Source organism: Lepidochelys kempii, chromosome 13 (genome assembly GCF_965140285.1).
Source record: "Lepidochelys kempii isolate rLepKem1 chromosome 13, rLepKem1.hap1, whole genome shotgun sequence".
Classification (NCBI taxonomy): Eukaryota; Metazoa; Chordata; order Testudines; family Cheloniidae; genus Lepidochelys; species Lepidochelys kempii.
The window spans coordinates 15,696,232-15,717,704 of NC_136392.1; the positions used below are offsets into that span (position 1 = coordinate 15,696,232).

At 43.0% G+C, this 21,473-nt stretch overlaps 1 long non-coding RNA gene across 1 annotated transcript; it reads left to right on the forward strand.

Annotated features, from left to right (window-relative positions):
- Nucleotides 1-258: 258 nt before the first annotated feature.
- Nucleotides 259-15,296, forward strand: LOC140896863 (uncharacterized). Its single transcript, XR_012154627.2, has 3 exons — nucleotides 259-440; nucleotides 1,736-1,915; nucleotides 11,306-15,296. It is a non-coding gene; the product is annotated as an uncharacterized LOC140896863 (long non-coding RNA).
- The last annotated feature ends 6,177 nt before the right edge of the window (nucleotides 15,297-21,473 follow it).

The window sequence follows — 21,473 nt, forward strand, 5'->3', positions numbered from 1 at the left end:
ACACCAATTAGGCTCAGTTTTGCATATGCAAATTTCAGCTGAAAGGTATTCTGAGTCAGTGGTCTATCCCAAAAAAATAAAGGTCCACACATTAAAAAGCGTTACTTAATTTTTAAAAGTTAAATCATGTGTAGCTCTTACTCAGCATTTTTCATCCACAGCTCAAAGTACTTACAAAGCAAGAATCATTAACCACCTTTTACAGAAGGTGAAACTGAGACACAGAAAAGTGAAGTTATTTGCTCAGGGTTATACAGCAGGACAGTGTCATAGAACCCAGATCTCTTGAGTCCCAGTCTAGTGCACTATCCATTGGCTCACAGTACCTCTTTTTAAAAATCAATCAAATTAGGCTGCAGATCTATCTTCCCGAGGTGTGACATCTGTAAGAGACTGTACCCTATCATTTGAAGACCTGATGTTATTCTTACGACTGAAAGGTGAGGCAAGCGCTGTAGCAAAGGTACATTTAATAGCTTGGCATACGAGCTGCAGTTCAAGTTGTCATTGTTGCTCTTGGCACTGGATATATGTCAAGTATGTTAGTGCCAGAAACACCCTTGTTATTCCGCTCTCCCCCACTTCTGAGTTATGGATCCCTCAAGAGCACAAGTGAAAAGTATCCACTTTGCTTACTGTATGTGTGGTGGGAAGTAGGATTTCAGGAATGGCTGAAATGCATTCTTAATGCAGAGACAGCAAATTCCACACTGATTTTCTGCTCAAAGGACTCAAGATTTGTACAGAAAAAAGGCAAAGGGGTTTTGTTAAGAATAGAAACTCAAGGTTTGTTTTCTACCCAGCAATAACACTTGTTGCTAATTAATATCTATTGTGATAAAGAATCTCTCTTCAAAGGGTGGGATAAAAATCCACCATATAAGAAAATAATAGCTATGAAAATAGAACTACTCCTACTGCCTTCCAGTGGTTTTATGACCACAGTAGTTTTTCCCACCAAATTTACCTATTTCCTGGGGCTAGAGACAATTATCTCTGACGGAATCATGAATGCAGTGTTGGGAGTTTCTCAAATCTCCTTCTTGGATTCTCTGTCATTTTAATTCTATCGGGGTCATAGATTTCCAAGGGAAGTGACTGAAACCTCATCACTGGAGACACTAAAAAACAGAAGGACAAGGCAGTAGGAAATATACCATATGGAACAATCCTGCACTGGCAAGCTGGGATGGGCAAGATATATACCAAAATAGGGCTTATCTGTTTCCAGAATTTATGGTTCACTGCACTATTTGTAGCTGAGATTATTAAATATTGGGGTTTATTCATTATAACATTGTTAGGTGGCCTGGGAGATTCTCATATATACTTTTCCTTCTGCAGTGCTCTATCTACACCAAGAATACATGCTATTCAGAGTCTTTCAGATGATTCCATCTGCATGCTTGATGTAAATGCATTTTTTGTTTGTTTGATTGTTTTATATGAAACTTGGATGAAATCAAAATGCTACTTTTGGGGTTCTAACTGCTTGCTCAGTTTTATGACTTCTGTCACTTAACAGTTATGCAATATTATAGCAGACTGATCAATTAAGAGCTTGGATGCTGCTTCAGACTTCAGCTCTCTCTCCAGAATGCTACCCTTACACTTTATCTTTGCATCAGTTGCACAGTTTGCCCTTGTCTAAATTTGTCCCTTTTCAGTAGTGGCCACAAGTTGTTACTCTCTGGTGGCTCTTCCTATGTAAAAGGAATCTGTGGTATTAATCCAGCCTTTAGGGAAAGCACATCCATGTCACAAACGCTAGCCACCATCAGAAATGGCATCGACTATTACCACTGATGGAAGCCTTAACGGGGGGCCCAGGAACGAGAAGGACTAGAGACTTGACATGGAGCCATGGACATGCCAGGAAGCCATGGAGTCAGTACTAAACTTCCTGCAACCACAGGTATGGGAGAAACATTGGCTGGGAAGAGTGGGGGAGGCTGGTGCTCTCAGTGCCCACATTGTACCTGCTTTGTAGAACTGAACAGAGCTTCTGTCTGCAAGTGGTCCACCTTTCACCAGCACTAACTTGGAATGCTGTTTAAAGCTCAGTTCCTTAACATTTCCTATTCCTTCCTGCTTTGCTTTGTGCAATTCTAATGCCACACTTCAGACCATCTTCTTCGGCTCTCAGTGAGGCCTGCAAACCACTACTGAATATCCAACAAGCCAGCTCCTTGTGGTGTGCATTTCTACTCATACCAGGAGAATGAATCCACTGGGTGTGTTTTTTAAAACTGCTCTTTCAAATGTTTCCCCTGAGCTTTAAAAAAAGATGAATAAAGCTCTAACCCCTAACACATATTTCCTGTTTCAGAGTAGCAGCAGTGCTAGCCTGTACTCGCAAAAAGAAAGGGAGTACTTGTGGCACCTTAGCGACTAACAAATGTATTTGAGCATAAGCTTTCGAGAGCTACAGCTCACGTCATCGGATGCATTCAGTGGAAAATACTGTGGGGAGATTTATATACATAGAGAACATGAAACAATGGGTGTTACCATACACACTGTAACAAGAGTGATCACTTAAGGTGAGCTATTACCAGCAGGAGAGCGGGGCGGGGTGGGGGGGGGAACCTTTTGTAGTGATAATCAAGGTGGGCCATTTCCAGCAGTTGACAAGAACCTCTGAGGAACAGTGGGGGGATGAAGGGGGGGAAATAAACATGGGGAAATAGTTTTACTTTGTTTAATGACCCATCCACTCCCAGTCTCTATTCAAGCCTAATTTAATTGTATCCAGTTTGCAAATTAATTCCAATTCAGCAGTCTCTTGTTGGAGTCTGTTTTTGAAGTTTTTTTGTTGAAGAATTGCAACTTTTAGGTCTGTAATCGAGTGACCAAAGAGATTGAAGTGTTCTCCAACTGGTTTTTGAATGTTATAATTCTTGACGTCTGATTTGTGTCCATTTATTCTTTTATGTAGAGACTGTCCAGTTTGACCTATGTACATGGCAGAGGGGCATTGCTGGCACATGATGGCATATATCACATTGGTAGATGTGCAGGTGAACGAGCCTCTGATAGTGTGCTGATGTGATTAGGCCCTATGATGGTGTCCCCTGAATAGATATGTGGACACAGTTGGCAACGGGCTTTGTTGCAAGGATAGGTTCCTGGCTTAGTGGTTCTGTTGTGTGGTTGCTGGTTAGTATTTGCTTCAGGTTGGGGGGCTGTCTGTAAGCAAGGACTGGCCTGTCTCCCAAGATCTGTGAGAGTGATGAGTCGTCCTTCAGGATAGGTAGATCCTTGATGATGCGTTGGAGAGGTTTTAGTTGGGGGTTGAAGGTGATGGCTAGTGGTGTTCTGTTATTTTCTTTGTTGGGCCTGTCCTGTAGTAGGTGACTTCTGGGTACTCTTCTGGCTCTGTCAATCTGTTTCTTCATTTCAGCAGGTGGGTATTGTAGTTGTAAGAATGCTTGATAGAGATCGTGTAGGTGTTTGTCTCTGTCTGAGGGGTTGGAGCAAATGCGGTTGTATTGTAGAGCTTGGCTGTAGACAATGGATTGTGTGGTGTGGTCTGGATGAAAGCTGGAGGCATGTAGGTAGGAATAGCGGTCAGTAGGTTTCCGGTATAGGGTGGTGTTTATGTGACCATTGCTTATTAGCACCGTAATGTCCAGGAAGTGGATCTGTCCAGGCTGAGGTTGATGGTGGGATGGAAATTGTTGAAATCATGGTGGAATTCCTCAAGGGCTTCTTTTCCATGGGTCCAGATGATGAAGATGTCATCAATATAGCGGAAGTAGAGTAGGGGAGTTAGGGGACGAGAGCTGAGGAAGCATTGTTCTAAGTCAGCCATAAAAATGTTGGCATACTGTGGGGCCATGCGGGTACCCATAGCAGTGCTGCTGATTTAAAGGTATACATTGTCCCCAAACGTGAAATAGTTATGGGTGAGGACAAAGTCACAAAGTTCAGCCACCAGGTTTGCCGTGACATTATCGGGGATACTGTTCCTGACAGCTTGTAGTCCATCTTTGTGTGGAATGTTGGTGTAGAGGGCTTCTACATCCATAGTGGCTAGGATGGTGTTTTCAGGAAGATCACCGATGGATTGTAGTTTCCTCAGGAAGTCAGTGGTGTGTCGAAGATAGCTGGGAGTGCTGGTAGCGTAGTTGCAATTCTCCAACAAAAAAACTTCAAAAACAGACTCCAACGAGAGACTGCTGAACTGGAATTAATTTGAAAACTGGATACAATTAACTTAGGCTTGAATAAAGACTGGGAGTGGATGGGTCATTACACAAAGTAAAAATATTTCCCCATGTTTATTCCTCCCACCCTGACCCCCCACTGTTCCTCAGACGTTCTTGTCAACTGCTGGAAATGGCCCACCTTGATTATCATTACAAAAGGTTCCCTCCCACCCCCCACTCTCCTGCTGGTAACAGCTCACCTTAAGTGATCACTCTCATTACAGTTTCCAGAGTAGCAGCCGTGTTAGTCTGTATTCGCAAAAAGAAAAGGAGGACTTGTGGCACCTTAGAGACTAACCAATTTATTAGAGCATAAGCTTTCGTGAGCTACAGCTCACTTCCTCAGATGCATATCGTGGAAACTGCAGCAGGCTTTATATATACACAGAGAATATGAAACAATACCTATTCCCACCCCACTGTCCTGCTGGTAATAGCTTATCTAAAGTGATTTCCAGCACAAATCCAGGTTTTCTCACCCTCCACCCCCCCACACAAATTCACTCTCCTGCTGGTGATAGCCCATCCAAAGTGACAACTCTTTACACAATGTGCATGACAATCAAGCTGGGCTATTTCCTGCATAAATCCAGGTTCTCACATCCCCCCCACCCCCATACACACACAAACTCACTCTCCTGCTGGTAATAGCTCATCCAAACTGACCACTCTTCAAGTTAAAATCCAAGTTAAACCAGAACATCTGGGGGGGGGGTAGGAAAAAACAAGAGGAAACGGGCTACCTTGCATAATGACTTAGCCACTCCAAGTCTCTATTTAAGCCTAAATTAATAGTATCCAATTTGCAAATGAATTCCAATTCAGCAGTTTCTCGCTGGAGTCTGGATTTGAAGTTTTTTTGTTTTAAGATAGCGACCTTCATGTCTGTGATCGCTTGACCAGAGAGATTGAAGTGTTCTCCGACTGGTTTATGAATGTTACAATTCTTGACATCTGATTTGTGTCCATTTATTCTTTTACGTAGAGACTGTCCAGTTTGACCAATGTACATGGCAGAGGGGCATTGCTGGCACATGATGGCATATATCACATTGGTGGATGTGCAGGTGAATGAGCCTCTGATAGCGTGGCTGATGTTATTAGGCCCTGTGATGGTGTCCCCTGAATAGATATGTGGGCACAGTTGGCAACGGGCTTTGTTGCAAGGATAAGTTCCTGGGTTAGTGGTTCTGTTGTGTGGTATGTGGTTGTTGGTGAGTATTTGCTTCAGGTTGCGGGGCTGTCTGTAGGCAAGGACTGGCCTGTCTCCCAAGATTTGTGAGAGTGTTGGGTCATCCTTTAGGATAGGTTGTAGATCCTTAATAATGCGTTGGAGGGGTTTTAGTTGGGGGCTGAAGGTGACGGCTAGTGGCGTTCTGTTATTTTCTTTGTTAGGCCTGTCCTGTAGTAGGTAACTTCTGGGAACTCTTCTGGCTCTATCAATCTGTTTCTTTACTTCTGCAGGTGGGTATTGTAGTTGTAAGAAAGCTTGACAGAGATCTTGTAGGTGTTTGTCTCTGTCTGAGGGGTTGGAGCAAATGCGGTTGTATCGCAGAGCTTGGCTGTAGACGATGGATCGTGTGGTGTGGTCAGGGTGAAAGCTGGAGGCATGCAGGTAGGAATAGCGGTCAGTAGGTTTCCGGTATAGGGTGGTGTTTATGTGACCATTGTTTATTAGCACTGTAGTGTCCAGGAAGTGGATCTCTTGTGTGGACTGGACCAGGCTGAGGTTGGTGGTGGGATGGAAATTGTTGAAATCATGGTGGAATTCCTCAAGGGCTTCTTTTTGGAGTGGCTAAGTCATTATGCAAGGTAGCCCGTTTCCTCTTGTTTTTTCCTCCCCCCCCCCCCCCAGATGTTCTGGTTTAACTTGGATTTTAACTTGAAGAGTGGTCAGTTTGGATGAGCTATTACCAGCAGGAGAGTGAGTTTGTGTGTGTATGGGGGTGGGGGGGATGTGAGAACCTGGATTTATGCAGGAAATAGCCCAGCTTGATTGTCATGCACATTGTGTAAAGAGTTGTCACTTTGGATGGGCTATCACCAGCAGGAGAGTGAATTTGTGTGGGGGGGTGGAGGGTGAGAAAACCTGGATTTGTGCTGGAAATCACTTTAGATAAGCTATTACCAGCAGGACAGTGGGGTGGGAATAGGTATTGTTTCATATTCTCTGTGTATATATAAAGCCTGCTGCAGTTTCCACGATATGCATCTGAGGAAGTGAGCTGTAGCTCACGAAAGCTTATGCTCTAATAAATTGGTTAGTCTCTAAGGTGCCACAAGTCCTCCTTTTCTCATTACAGTGTGCATGGTAACACCCATTGTTTCATGTTCTTTATGTATATAAATCTCCCAACTGTATTTTCCACTGAATGCATCTGATGAAGTGAGCTGTAGCTCACGAAAGCTTATGCTCAAATACATTTGTTAGTCTCTGAGGTGCCACAAGTCCTCCTTTTCTTTTTACATATTTCCTGGTTGCTCAGAGACGTCTGAATTTAAGTCTCCCTAATGAGCAAACACAGCACATTTAATTTTGTTTAGGAAAACAGATTCATTGTGGCAGCTAAAAGCATGAGTCAGGCCCTCTCTGAAAGGGTGTGCTGCAGCTGGGGACACTCACCAAACAGAAATGCCTACGAAACCAAAAGAACTCCCACAAGCCAAGAGTTGCAGTTTCTCCTCTAACAAAAAACACTAGTGCACACAGCCTCTGGTAATGCTTCTCATTGCCTAGCAACTGACTGTTTAGCCACCATCTCCATGGTAAAGCAGAGGTTTTGTGAATGAGCTGTGTAATACATTTGTTTAGCTGATGTCACATCACTGTGCACGAAACCCTGCAGTTCTTACGCAAGCGGAGCTCTTAGTGAACCTAGCCTGAGTGTGACCCGTGGGTTTGAGCCCCCTGGGTAGCAACCTCAAAGTCTGGTCATTGTACTGCTTTCTCTGTAAACTGTGTCAAATGGTAGAAGTGAACATATATATTTGGGACTCCTAAAATGGGGAAAATGATAAGCTCCATGGACTTTAGTTTCAATTCAACTTAGCTGCACCTACTGCATTTGTGAGTGCATCTAGTTTGCTTGGGCAAAATAGGTAACTGCTCAGGCAAATACTGTGGCAAGTTCAAAAAAACCTGGAGGGGCAAGAGAGACTTTAAGCTATCACTGTGGCTTCCCAATCCTGGGAGGGTCCAGTTCGCCACCTGGCTAGGCCCTGTTAAGCGGAGGTATAAAATGAGGAAGGATCACAGAGATTCCTTTTTTTTTATTTTAACCCAATTTGCCATCCATCGTAGCCCACAAGTCTCCACGAGCCACGGCCTCATCATCTGAAAGGTAAATCAGAAGGGGCCAATGCACAACTGACGTTTACCACATGCCTTTTGAGGAGACTAAGGGTAAGTCAATAGTGCAATAAAAGACCCATAGCAGTGCCCCAACTGGCCGGGGAGGACAGCTGACTTGGGTTCACAGGGCTTGGGCTATGGGGCTATTGCAGTGTAGACGTACCCTAAAGATTTAGGCACTGCCGGGCTGAGCATTGCCGCACCCAGCTTTCAGGCACTCTGCCCAGTGGTATCAGCAGCCCTCAGTTAGGCCTCAGGATCCCTGTGCAATGCAAGGGAGAGGTAGGTGCATCAGAATGTGATTCACAGGAGCCAGCAAGCAGTTTCTAATCCCCTTACTTCCTGACATAGAGCAGGGATTTGAACCCACATCTTCTATCTCTTGGCAGAATGCCTTGACCATTGGACTATTGAGTGTTCTGGGATAAAACTCTCTTAATCTCTCCTGTTGAAGCTGTTTCACTCTGTATAAATAATTAAACAATCACTGGAACTGGGACTTAGGTCTCCCACCTCCTCAGCGAATGCCCTAACTACTGGGCTATCAAGTCATTCTCACTTGTTCTCTGGCCCACTGATTAGTGGATTGGGCCTTGAAGGCAAGCTAGACAGGGAAAAACCTAATCTAAGCATCCCTCCTGGGACCAAGATGCTAGGTGATGATAGAACTGAAGCAGCTATGCACATGCCCAGCTGCCAAAATTTAAGTACCTTGGGGACTTTAACAGTGGAAACAGGAATTTTAGGCACCCTCAGGGTTAGGGGAAAGCTGGATGGGGGTATTGTGAATGCTAGTAGTGCCTACATTTTTAGGTGCCAACAGTAGCATTTAGGCTAAGTCCCTTTGTGAATCTAGCCCTGAGGTGCTGGACACATTCTCCCATTCTCCTCCCTATAGCAGCATTCTGTGGTCTGACACAGTGCCACCAGCACCACTGAAGAGTGATCCAGGCTTTGAAATGAATCCATGATTTTAACCTAGTCCTTAGCACATTGCTGACACTCCATAAATAATAACCACCCACCCTCAGATCATAAGGTCTTTGTTTTGGTTTCTCAGTTTCACTGATGTAAATCTGCCTTGTACACATGAGATTGTGCCATGGTGATGAATGATTCTAAATAAGGAGTCGCTTAGCTAATGTTTACTGTACAGAGTTCCATTGTATAGAGGAGGATTAACACACAGGGCTCTGTTCAATCAAAAATGAGGCAAACAGAAGTTCAGTATTTTTTCTTTAAAAAACAACAACAAAAACTATTTTTTCGCGGCAGGCTGAGTGTGGCAGAAGTAAGGAGACTTCAAAAAGAAAACCAAAAATCACAGGTTATATGTTTGCACAGAGGTGCACGAGTCATATGGAGGGGAAAATACACTGGATATGCACATGAAACTCAGACCGAAGGAGGCATGTTTTCAACCATTGCAGGGAAGACACCAATACATGCTAATGTGTATTACAGAAGGTGTACCATACTGTGCAAGCTCATCAAAAATGCCAAGCATTGAACTGGATATGGGGTGCAAGCACCTTTAAAACCTCCCTTGTGTACTGCCACCTCAATCTGGAAGAAACAAGTCTGCCAATCTGCCCCAACAGTAATAAATTCATTTAAAAATACAAATTCTAAATGAATGTTTCACTCATATGTAGTCACCTAAGCTGATGGCATCATAACCAGGCATGTGTTAGCAATGATTGCTACCGACAACTCCAACGGGCCTTCTTTAATAGCCAGGCAGTTAGTTAACTCCCTATACAATCAGGACTGCCAATTTTCATCATTTGGCCTGCTACACAAAACCATGGTGCAGAAAGCTCCTGAAATATACTTAGTCTTCAACCTATTACATTTTTTAAAACATCCAGACTTGCAGGACTGACCCAGGCAATTACTGATGGGAAATAAACTAGCAGCTTTACGTGCAAAGAGTATGACTGAGCTCTCCACCTGCCAAAATGTGACTAATCAAATGTAGAATGAGAGACTTCGTTATCCAGATTGTCAATTATTCAAACTAACGTTCAGCTTTTGGCATATGATTGAAGATATTATGGTCAGTCTATAATCTCACAAACATTTAAGCTACTAGCTTCTTCTAGTGAGTAGTAGCTATTACAACAAGTAGTATTAAAGGATTAGTTGCAACATACTTTCCAACATAAGGGTGGTAGAACTAGACCCTCATTCATAGCCATGTCCTTTTAGGGGAAAAAAGGCTTCAGCAAACTTGTTGAAAGGTATCACAGTACAGTAAAAAGAATAAAACCCTCACCATGCTTAATGACAAAAGGTAACACTCATCATATTCAAGAGGTACCACTAGAGGGAGCATCAGTAAAATAATAAATACAGCTGTGTTCCTGCTGAAGGAAGAGTGTCTGCCAGTTCCAACATGTGCTTACTTACTAGACCCAAAAGGAGTTGTCCTGGCAACTAAGCAGCTATTCAATATTGCCACATCATTAAATTTTATAATGTTTAGACTATAAGCTTTTCAGAGCATGGACGGTGCATTCCTACATCCATATGTATTCCATACAGAACCTAACATATTTTGTGCCCTACTGCAATACAAATAATTTTCCCTTGGGACACAGCCTAACCTATGTGTGCACACATGCACACACATTTCGCTTGCAGCTATTTAATAGAGCCACATTATTAAATTTATCATCATTTCACAGTTTATGCATGGATGCCAAAGACATGGCAGGAGTCCTGGTCCTCCACTAACCGTTCACCTGGTGCTGTCACTTACTCCCCTAAAAAAATCAGAGAAAAAGTAGGTATAAAACACAAGCATTCTGACTGAGGCAGTGTTTACACACACTTTGCGGTGCACCAGTAAATGATGACACAAGATGAAAGGGAGTGGAGAATCAGGTCCTATGTTTTCTCTCTAAGGAAAGCCACATGGATAGGAGATGGGAAATATCAAGGTCTCATTTTTTTTTGGCCACAAATTAAAAATCCAGCTCAGGTGGAATTTATTAGGGAGTGAACGGGTGTTCAATGACCTGTCTGACATGAAAGCGAGGCAATCTCAGTTTAATTCCTACCAGATATGTACTCACCTCCCAAAAATCACTACCACAGCTGGTACAGGCAGCAGAAAGATAAATGATTATTTTATCATGAATCTCAACTACCATAGCTCATCTATAGAGGGAGCTCTTCCAGAGAAGCAACAACGAGGCCTTTCAGCAAGTCAGTATGGGGAAAGCATCTTTATAACATTGACTGTTGTATAATGGTGAACAACTCTACAGCATACTACAGTGCTACAAATTATTTTGGTTATTTTATTACTTTTTAACCTGTGTGCTTTTTCCCCCCATTCTGCATAAAGAAAGAGCTTCATTCACCAAGGATGTCAGTCCAGCATCTTTCAACCGCACTAAATGCACTTCCAAACTAAACGCTCTATTTTAAAAAATGAGCCTAATATAAATGGAGATTGTCACTTGGACAAATAAATGACAGGAAAGACAATGTTAGAATATTCCTTGGAAAGTTGTGCTAGGCATTGTTAAGTGTTTTATATTATTGTAATTCATAGTATAATTGCAGCAAAAGATGAACTATGGGAAATAGGAATGTTTTTTCATTTTGGTACCAGCTTGAAAACAAGGCCTCTTATGCCCCAAATGTAATATATTTTGTGGTGAGGACTTGATTGAAAATAGGCCAATTTTGTGTAATGCTGAAATTTATAATTTTACATTTGAATTTTCAGGCATCCTCAAAGAAAAACAGCCACTTCATCGAATTTCACAGAAAAGCTAAACCTGGGGGCGTGTAAGGACTCCATCCCAAACAAAATACCAAAAATGTCAGACAAAATCCTGTGAAAACTTCTTCATCAGTTTTCACCCAGCTCAAATTATACCCACTCTCATGACTAGAGCGCACAGATGACGGGGTCAGTTTAGGTGGGCATCTCACCCGAAGGACTTCAGATTGTAAACTCTTTGGGGCAGGAACCATCTTTTTGTTTTGTGTTTGTACAGCGCTTAGCACAATGAGGTTCGGTCAATGACTGGAGCTCTTAGGCACTGCCACAATATAAGTAAATAAATAATAACAAAAATTTCCCCAATGATCCATCTGAAAATTCTATGTCCAACAGTTCTCAATTAAAAAAAACAACAACACTACTTCCATGGTTCTAAACTTGGCTCAAACTAGCCCTTCGAAGAAAAAACTCAGCGCTGTAGATTAGTTGGCCTTTCACCAACCAAGTCTTGATTGAAAATCAAATACAGATGTGAACACACACAAAAATGAAGCAATTTCTGCTCATGCAGCAGCCGCCTATTGTTGGCACACTCTGGAAAAATATCAGCACAAACTGGTACCGTCTGGTACACTCAGCAGCATTCATGGCAATTATGTGACCGGAATGTTCCTGCTCTACCCATTAAGATAAATGTTGCTCTCCACCCATTGATCCCAGCCTGGAGAAAGGAGGGATGAAGGCAAGAGAAAATAAAAAGGACTCAAATGGAGAAGATGTTATACTACAGCAAGCGTGTGCAGGAAGCAAGAGCCGCAGCCAACGGGTTCATCCTCCTGTTTTCTCCACCTAATGGAGCCCCTGTAGAAATGGACATCCTTCACAGTGTGATCCCTGCACTGCACACTAGTGAGTGTAGTCTCCTGGGAGCGGGGTGGGTGGGTGCACCAGACAGTGAATAGGGACAGGCTAGAAAATGGGAAAGGCTAAGGGCACTAAGCATATGTTCTTACTCAGCATCCTAAACTGTTCTAAAGACAGTGATGCTTCTAAGATCCATTGATACAAGGAAGAAAGGGGGCTAGGAAGGAAGGGTGATCATGTCAGAGTTTGCAGAGGTTCTTACTAATATTACATCCTCTGTCATAGGACCTACATTTGCAGAGCAATACTCTTGATGTTCTGACAGGTCTGTTACCTTGCTGGCTATGACTCTAGAAATATGCCAGCCAAAGGCAGAGCAGTGTTTGATGCTTGTGACTCCAAGATCAGGGATACTTTTCTCAGGAAAAGTGCAGCCCACTTTGGTATTATCTGCCATACCTTGAGCTTGACTCCAATTTCAGGGGAAGGAAACCTAGCACAATATTACTGTAGATTCACATTGTTTCATGCCATTGGATACACCCTCCTGCATCTCCCAAGTGTCCACTAACCAGCCCACTAACATGTTACACACTGCCTATTCATAAAAAGGTGCTCAAAAAGTGAGTTCAGTTGGCGAGTCATCCATCAACAGCACAAAATTGTGCTCAAAGCTTCTTATAGGAATGCAAGGCCAGATGGATTTCCCCTCTTAACTGGTACTCCCTGGGAGTGGGAACTTGGAACTTCCCTGTGCTATTGAATAGCAATATATTTTCTCCCAACTAATTTTTTTAGAAAATAATTAAGACTGTAATAATCGGTGGTCCCACCAGCTATAAACTTCATGCTATGTTTGGCTTCAGGCATCTATGGAAAACAATCTGCTTGTCATAATGGTATTAACCTTCTGAGAACAGGAAAGCCTTAGGGGCAGAAGGGAGAAGGAAGAGATCTTTATATTAAAAAGCCTTCCACCACTGTAGCCCAAGGGTAAAATATCAGAGCTGGTTTGTGACTCATCTTTGAATCTATACATGGCTTAAATACCAAACAGCTTTGGTATCTTATGTGGTCATGATAATTATCAACAGGTCGTTGAATTCACGAGTTTAATATTTAATGCTTTAAAAAAGAAGGTTCCTCGCCCATCCACTTCTCCTTTCTCTCTTTCCTGATCTTTCCTTTTTCTCCCCCTCTTTATCATCTTGTATATCTAACCTTCTTTTTTCCTGATACAACCATCTCACATCTAGGAGCAGTCAGGAACACTGAAACACATGGGTTGTCTGAAATAATGGTGGGATGTTTTTTGATTGAGCCCTCAGAAGCCTGGATTAAAGGAACACCTCTCTGCAATGAAGACTGTTGCATGTCTCCAGTTATCAAACCCTATCTGTCTACAAACCCCAAAGCTATCCCTCCAACTCACTATCACCACCACCAGCAACCTCAGAAATGCCACTCACTTGCACCAGGGGGTAGAGGAAATTGATGGGGCCAGCAGCAAAAGGAGGAGACATTTGCCAAGGGACAATAGGTAGCTCCTCCCCCGGAAGTCTCTGGCACCCATTGGCCAGCTGGGGAGAAGGGTGGTGATTGGCTTGCATTCCTCAGTTCCCAGGATTTAACCGATATGGGGATCATGTGGAGCTTCTTTTAACTCCATTCCAACAGCCGCTCCTACCCACCTGGTCTAAGGATGGGAATCCGGCCAGACAGATGCTGCTGGTCTAGCCGATTGCCCGTTTAGGGGGTTAGGAAGGAATTTTTTCTCCCACAGGCCAATTGGCAGAGGACCACAGAGTTTTTTGCCTTCCTTAAAGCACCTTCAAGCCACAATGGGTTAAGCAGGAATGCATTTAGTACCTAACTTAGGTACTGGGGTGGAGTTGTTTATTCATTACGACTTCCAGGTGGTTAAGAGAATAAAATGAACGGTTCCCAGAGGTAAAAGACCTGTTACTTTGATGATGGGCCTTGGGCTTATGCGATAGGGTGAGAGCCTTGTGCCTCTTGCGGGCTGATGTCCCCACCCTTCTGCACCCTCTGTCCCCCCTGTGTCAGGGGGAAGGGTGCTAGGACTCAGAGAGAGCTGAGTCCTGGGGAGTAGGCTGAGGAGAGCCTACCCCGCATTATGCATTATATGGTAAGGAGCCCTGTATTCCCCACACTGGAACCAATTAACTGCCTGGTATAGGACAGTATGAGTGTTGGCCAAGTAGCACCCCTCCCCTGCGTTAAAGTTTAATAAAAGTTGCACCTGATGCTTAATTCCATGCATGTGTCTGCCCTCATTTTGCCACTGTGTCCACATCAATAGGATGGACCAACAATGCAGAGTCAGGGCAATTAACACAGATACTGAAATCCCCCTCTGGAACTTAAGATTTAGAAAAGACATACAGAATCTCCCTAATGCATGTCCCTGCTCTATTCAATTAAGTGGCAAAACTCTGACTAGTTTCAATGGGAGCAGGGTATGGTCCATGTGACTGGTGGCCAGAAAGGGTTAAACATCCTGCAAAATAAATAATCCTCAAAAGACAAGTGGGGAGATAATGTTTGTGTTTTTGTGTATTTACATATGTTAGAGTAGGGTCAACAATGTAATCAACAGTCCCTGTCTTTGCTGTATTCTGATAATTCAGAGATCAAAAGAACATCCGTTTAAATGAATTGTAAACAAGGGATATCTCTGTAATCATCTCTCTTTGAAATGTATAGCAAATAATCTGTGAATGGTGGAGGAACAAATAAATTGCCTTATGTTAATTCTATAGCTAAGTACCGGTGACAGACCTCCTTCAAAGTCATCCTAAATTACCTTTTGTTCCCTGAGGAACTCCAAATTGTCAAAAGACATGAAATTGTATAAAAGATCCTTAGGTCCTGATTCTGTCATCTCAGATCTGCTTAGGCTTCGTCAGGGGAAGTTTGAGTCGCAAGACTGAGGTCCTAGTTATGTTGGTACGCCCTGAATATGATATTTGGACCTTGGACTATAACCTATGAACTATTTCTAAAATAACTCTTTGCAACTACAAAGTTCACCATCTCTGTTATGAATCTGAACCTCAGTGAATTGAACTCATGTCTGTATGTATATTGATCTTTTAACCATACTCTCTCTCTTTTGTTTTTTAATAAATTTTAGTTTAATTCATAAGAATTGGCTGTAGAGTGTATTTGGGTAAGGTCTGAAACATTCAATAACCTGGGAGGTAATGTGTCCAATCCTTTGTAGAACCTTTTCTTTTATATGATGAAATAAGATTTTCCGGAATCTTCATCATATTTGACTTAGGTACCTGGATGGAGGCCTGAGGCTGGATCACTTTAAGGAAACAGTGTTGTCTGGACTTCTGAGTAACCAGTAAGGTAATAAAGAAGCTGTTTTTATGCTGGCTTGGTAAATCTAAGTATTGGAATATCCACCAGCTTTATGAGGATCATCTGCCCCATTCTTTGCAGTTCACCCAAGTTGAGTGATCATAGCTGGCTCCCCATTAGGTCCCCAGTCACAGTCCATAATGTAATTCTGAGGAGAAAAGGACAGGAAATTCTAATCTGCCAAGCCACTACAATCTGTGCATTCAAGCCCTCCTTCCTCTCTTTTGCTGCAGTGCCCATCAGTACAGTACATGAAGTGAGCTGTAGCTCACGAAAGCTTATGCTCTAATAAATTGGTTAGTCTCTAAGGTGCCACAAGTACTCCTTTTCTTTTTGCGAATACAGACTAACACGGCTGTTACTCTGAATACAGTCAACAGTAATAGATAAAACAATGAGGAGTCCTTGTGGCACCTTAGAGACTAACAAATTTATTTGGGCATAAGCTTTTGTGGACTAGAACCCCCTTCATCAGATGCATGGAGTGGAAAATACAGGAGCAGATATAAATACATGAAAAGATGTGAGTAGCTTTACCAAGTGCGAGGTCAGTCTAATGAGACAATTCAACTGACAGCAGGATACCAAGGGAGGAAAAATAAGTTTTGAAGTGGTAATGAGAGTGGCCCATTTCCTGACAACAGCAGAATCAACCGTAATAGATAAATATTGTTATTTAAAAGAATACTTTCAACTGTCTACATTGTTAATACACTGCTGAGGAGACCTTCAGCACCTGGCTGGTTTGAGCTATCTACATGGACTCTCTCCAGCCCCAAGCCATCCCTTCCCTGGTACAGAGCTGAATGCAGAGACTGACAGGAAGGAGCTTATGCCCCAGCTCTGAACCTCGTGCTGCTGGAGGTCTGTTCAGCTCCTGGTGCAGGCTTGGATAGCCTTATGGGAGGCACCATGCACCAGACTGCCCATACCTCCTATAGACTTTGCTACAGGACCACCCCAGTCACTCACTTTTTCAGAACAGACTGTCCCTCCCTGTGAACACATAGACAACAAAGCCATCTTCATGCGTGTCAGGGAAAGCCTTCTGAGGCAGGGGTATTCTGGGCTGGGATGCGGAGGGAGAATGAGTGGCTTTTTGAACTGGTATAGCACTGGCAAGTCTGAATCAGCCCTCCCTCCACAGGCTAGGTTACTGGAGTTTGCCTCCAGACAGTCAGCGTTGCATGCAGGAACTGAAACGTGTATTAGCAGGAGTGTCGTAAGCAAGACACAAGAAGTAATTCTTGCACTCTACTCAGCGCTGATTAGGGCTCAACTGGAGAATTGTGTTCAGTTCTGGGTGCCACATTTCAGGAAAGACGTGGACAAACTGAAGAAAGTCCAGAGAAGAGCAACAAAAATGATTAAAGGTCTAGAAAACATGACCTATGAAGGAAGACTGAAAAAATTGGGTTTGTTTAGTCTGGAGAAAACAGAGAGGGGATATGATAACTGTTTTCAAGTTGAGGAGTACTTGTGGCACCTTAGAGACTAACCAATTTATTTGAGCATGAGCTTTCGTGAGCTACAGCTCACTTCATCAGATGTTTACCGTGGAAACTGCAGCAGACTTTATATACACACAGAAATCATGAAACAATACCTCCTCCCACCCCACTGTCCTGCTGGTAATAGCTTATCTAAAGTGATCAACAGGTGGGACATTTCCAGCACAAATCCAGGTTTTCTCACCCTCCACCCCCCCACACAAATTCACTCTCCTGCTGGTGCTAGCCCATCCAAAGTGACAACTCTTTACATAATCAAGTCGGGCTATTTCCTGCATAGATCAAGGTTTTCTCACATCCCCCCCACCCCCATACACACACAAACTCACTCTCCTGCTGGTAATAGCTCATCTAAACTGACCATTCTCCAGGTTTAAATCCAAGTTAAACCAGAACATCTGGGGGGGGGGGGGGGTAGGAAAAAACAAGAGGAAACAGGCTACCTTGCATAATGACTTAGCCACTCCCAGTCTCTATTTAAGCCTAAATTAATAGTATCCAATTTGCAAATGAATTCCAATTCAGCAGTTTCTCGCTGGAGTCTGGATTTGAAGTTTTTTTGTTTTAAGATAGCGACCTTCATGTCTGTGATTGCGTGACCAGAGAGATTGAAGTGTTCTCCGACTGGTTTATGAATGTTATAATTCTTGACATCTGATTTGTGTCCATTTATTCTTTTACGTAGAGACTGTCCAGTTTGACCAATGTACATGGCAGAGGGGCATTGCTGGCACATGATGGCATAGATCACATTGGTGGATGTGCAGGTGAACGAGCCTCTGATAGTGTGGCTGATGTTATTAGGCCCTGTGATGGTGTCCCCTGAATAGATATGTGGGCACAATTGGCAACGGGCTTTGTTGCAAGGATAAGTTCCTGGGTTAGTGGTTCTGTTGTGTGGTATGTGGTTGTTGGTGAGTATTTGCTTCAGGTTGCGGGGCTGTCTGTAGGCAAGGACTGGCCTGTCACAAGGAGACAGGCCAGTCCTTGCCTACAGACAGCCCCGCAACCTGAAGCAAATACTCACCAACAACCACATACCACACAACAGAACCACTAACCCAGGAACTTATCCTTGCAACAAAGCCCGTTGCCAATTGTGCCCACATATCTATTCAGGGGACACCATCACAGGGCCTAATAACATCAGCCACACTATCAGAGGCTCGTTCACCTGCACATCCACCAATGTGATCTATGCCATCATGTGCCAGCAATGCCCCTCTGCCATGTACATTGGTCAAACTGGACAGTCTCTACGTAAAAGAATAAATGGACACAAATCAGATGTCAAGAATTATAACATTCATAAACCAGTCGGAGAACACTTCAATCTCTCTGGTCACGCAATCACAGACATGAAGGTCGCTATCTTAAAACAAAAAAACTTCAAATCCAGACTCCAGCGAGAAACTGCTGAATTGGAATTCATTTGCAAATTGGATACTATTAATTTAGGCTTAAATAGAGACTGGGAGTGGCTAAGTCATTATGCAAGGTAGCCTGTTTCCTCTTGTTTTTTCCTACCCCCCCCCCCAGATGTTCTGGTTTAACTTGGATTTAAACCTGGAGAATGGTCAGTTTAGATGAGCTATTACCAGCAGGAGAGTGAGTTTGTGTGTGTATGGGGGTGGGGGGGATGTGAGAAAACCTTGATCTATGCAGGAAATAGCCCGACTTGATTATGTAAAGAGTTGTCACTTTGGATGAGCTAGCACCAGCAGGAGAGTGAATTTGTGTGGGGGGGTGGAGGGTGAGAAAACCTGGATTTGTGCTGGAAATGTCCCACCTGTTGATCACTTTAGATAAGCTATTACCAGCAGGACAGTGGGGTGGGAGGAGGTATTGTTTCATGATTTCTGTGTGTATATAAAGTCTGCTGCAGTTTCCACGGTAAACATCTGATGAAGTGAGCTGTAGCTCACGAAAGCTCATGCTCAAATAAATTGGTTAGTCTCTAAGGTGCCACAAGTACTCCTTTTCTTTTTGCGAATACAGACTAACACGGCTGTTCCTCTGAAACCTGTTTTCAAGTTGTTACAAGAAGGAGGGAGAAAAATCGTTCTCCTTAACCTCTAAGAATAGGACAAGAAACAATAACTGCAGCAGTTTAGGTTGGATATTAGGAAAAACTTCCTAGCTGTCAGCGTAGTTAAGCACTGGAATAAATTGCCTAAGGAGGTTCTGGAATCTCCATCATTGGAGATTGTTAAGAGCACGTTAGACAAACACCTGTCAGGGATGGTCTAGATAATAGTTAGTCCTGTCATGAGTGCAGAGGACTGGACTAGATGACCTCTTGAAGTCCCTTCCAGTCCTACAATTCTATGATTCTATATTCTCATGTAGGGTGTTCTGCATAAAGCTTTCACTTCAAAATAAAATTTAAACCAGGAACATTCAAAAAGAAACGCTCTGGTTTTGCTCTTTTAATAAAAAATGACTGTTTAATGTGGCACAATAAAAAGCAAAAATGCTGCAGAGAACACTTACTAAACTGACTTCAGACCTTCAGAGCCTGCAGCCTTCAGAAGAAAGGGAGGTGGGGGGAGAGGAGTTCAGTCTGGTATTCTGGGAGCTATGCATACCAGGTTTTATTTCTTTTGGTGAGACCTGAAGTACAAAGTCATGACGAGAGAGACATTTTGAGTGCACTAAGAAGGTATTGTTGCAAGCAGGGTGGTAGTTCATATTGGCTGGAATTCAAAGTACAGTGGAGACTGTGCCATAATGAAAACAAAGAGAAGTTGCTGAATTACTTTTCTCCTGTTAACTCTTCAGATGCTGAGCCCTTTTTCAGACTTAGTGCTTGGAAGGACACGCGACACACACACACGCTAAGATCTAATAAATCTGGCATAAAGATATAAAATTAGCACCTTTGATTTGAGAATCTGAAAGCACTTGATAAATATTAACAGTTAATCTGTAAAACAACTCAAAAAGGTAGGGAGGTGGTACTACCTCCATTTTACGGATGGGGAAACTGAGGCACAAGCCAGTAAAGTGACTATTACAGATCAGGCAACAAGTCACTAACAAAACTAGGAATAAAACCCAGGAGTCCTGGCTCCCAATACTTTAACTAGTAGAATATACCCCTGCTCAGATATTGGTTCCCTAGTCAGATATTGGAGTACCAGAGACACCACCCAGCTTTTAAAATTAACCAGTAGCATATCAAGGCTGGTTTTCTCAGTGTTTCCTTCCCTTTCTAATACTTGCTTTGTTTGGGTAGTATGAAAACTGCAGATGGCCATTACAGCCATCACACCCTGGAGAGAAATTATGATTAACTGACTTAAAAAGAACCCTTTCCATTCCTGCTCTGTTCACTGTAACCCTTCTCCAACATGTTCTCAATATCTTCTCTGAAGTCAGAGGCTGGATTGAGCTGGTACTCAGTGGTATCATTGCACCAGCACTTCTCTGGGGCCCCTTCAATTTCTGCAGAATTTAAGCTTTCATTAAAAGGAAATTCAATTCCTAGCCATCTTGGTTGTGAGGAAAAACATTCAAAAAACAAGTGACCCATTAAGTGCTCACCTTCAGAGTCTGCACATAGAGGAATGAAGCACTCTGGTGTGAGCTGGCCCTAGCTATCTCAGTGGTTGTTGACTCTGAAGTCTAAAGATCAATAACTATGATCATTTTAGCAGAGCCACCCAGCTATTTGCAAATAGAGAGCTCAAACAGACTGGTGTCTGTCCATTCTTCTCTTGCTGCCAAAAAGAAAAGTTCAATCTAGGTGCTAAAACCTGCACTGTGGAGCTCTGGGATGGCTTTGTACATGGTGTATCTGAAGCCATTCATCTGGTCATCCGTTCTGGCAGGACTCTCACTCCCCTCATTGTTTTAGTTCTCCCCTTCTGCCAGCTCCAATGTGCTCTTTTGTGGGCCTGGAGGATTTCTTACAGCATATGGCTCCACTACTACCTCCCACAAGGCAAAATATACATCAGGCATGGAATAAACTGAAGAATTTAAGGTCCCAGCTTGACAGGACCATGCTGTGATTTGGACTTGTAGAGCTTTATTTCATCCTGAGGCCCTATAACTTCTGATTCCCTCCTGTCATTTATCTACCATGTAGAGGTGGACACAAAGTGCACTCTGCTAGCCTTGATAATCTAGGGACATTCCTGCCATTTGTAGTGCACTACAGACAGTCACTGACATTAATTAATCCGATGAAGTGAGCTGTAGCTCACGAAAGCTTATGCTCAAATAAATTGGTTAGTCTCTAAGGTGCCACAAGTCCTCCTTTTCTTTTTATTAATTAGAATGAGTCGCACACAGCACCTCCCTTAAAGTACTTGGTATCCTCTAATCCAGGTACTATTGCCTTTTATGCCAGTGAAGAAATTTCAAGATGGGTGGAAACCAAACAAGAGAGCCAG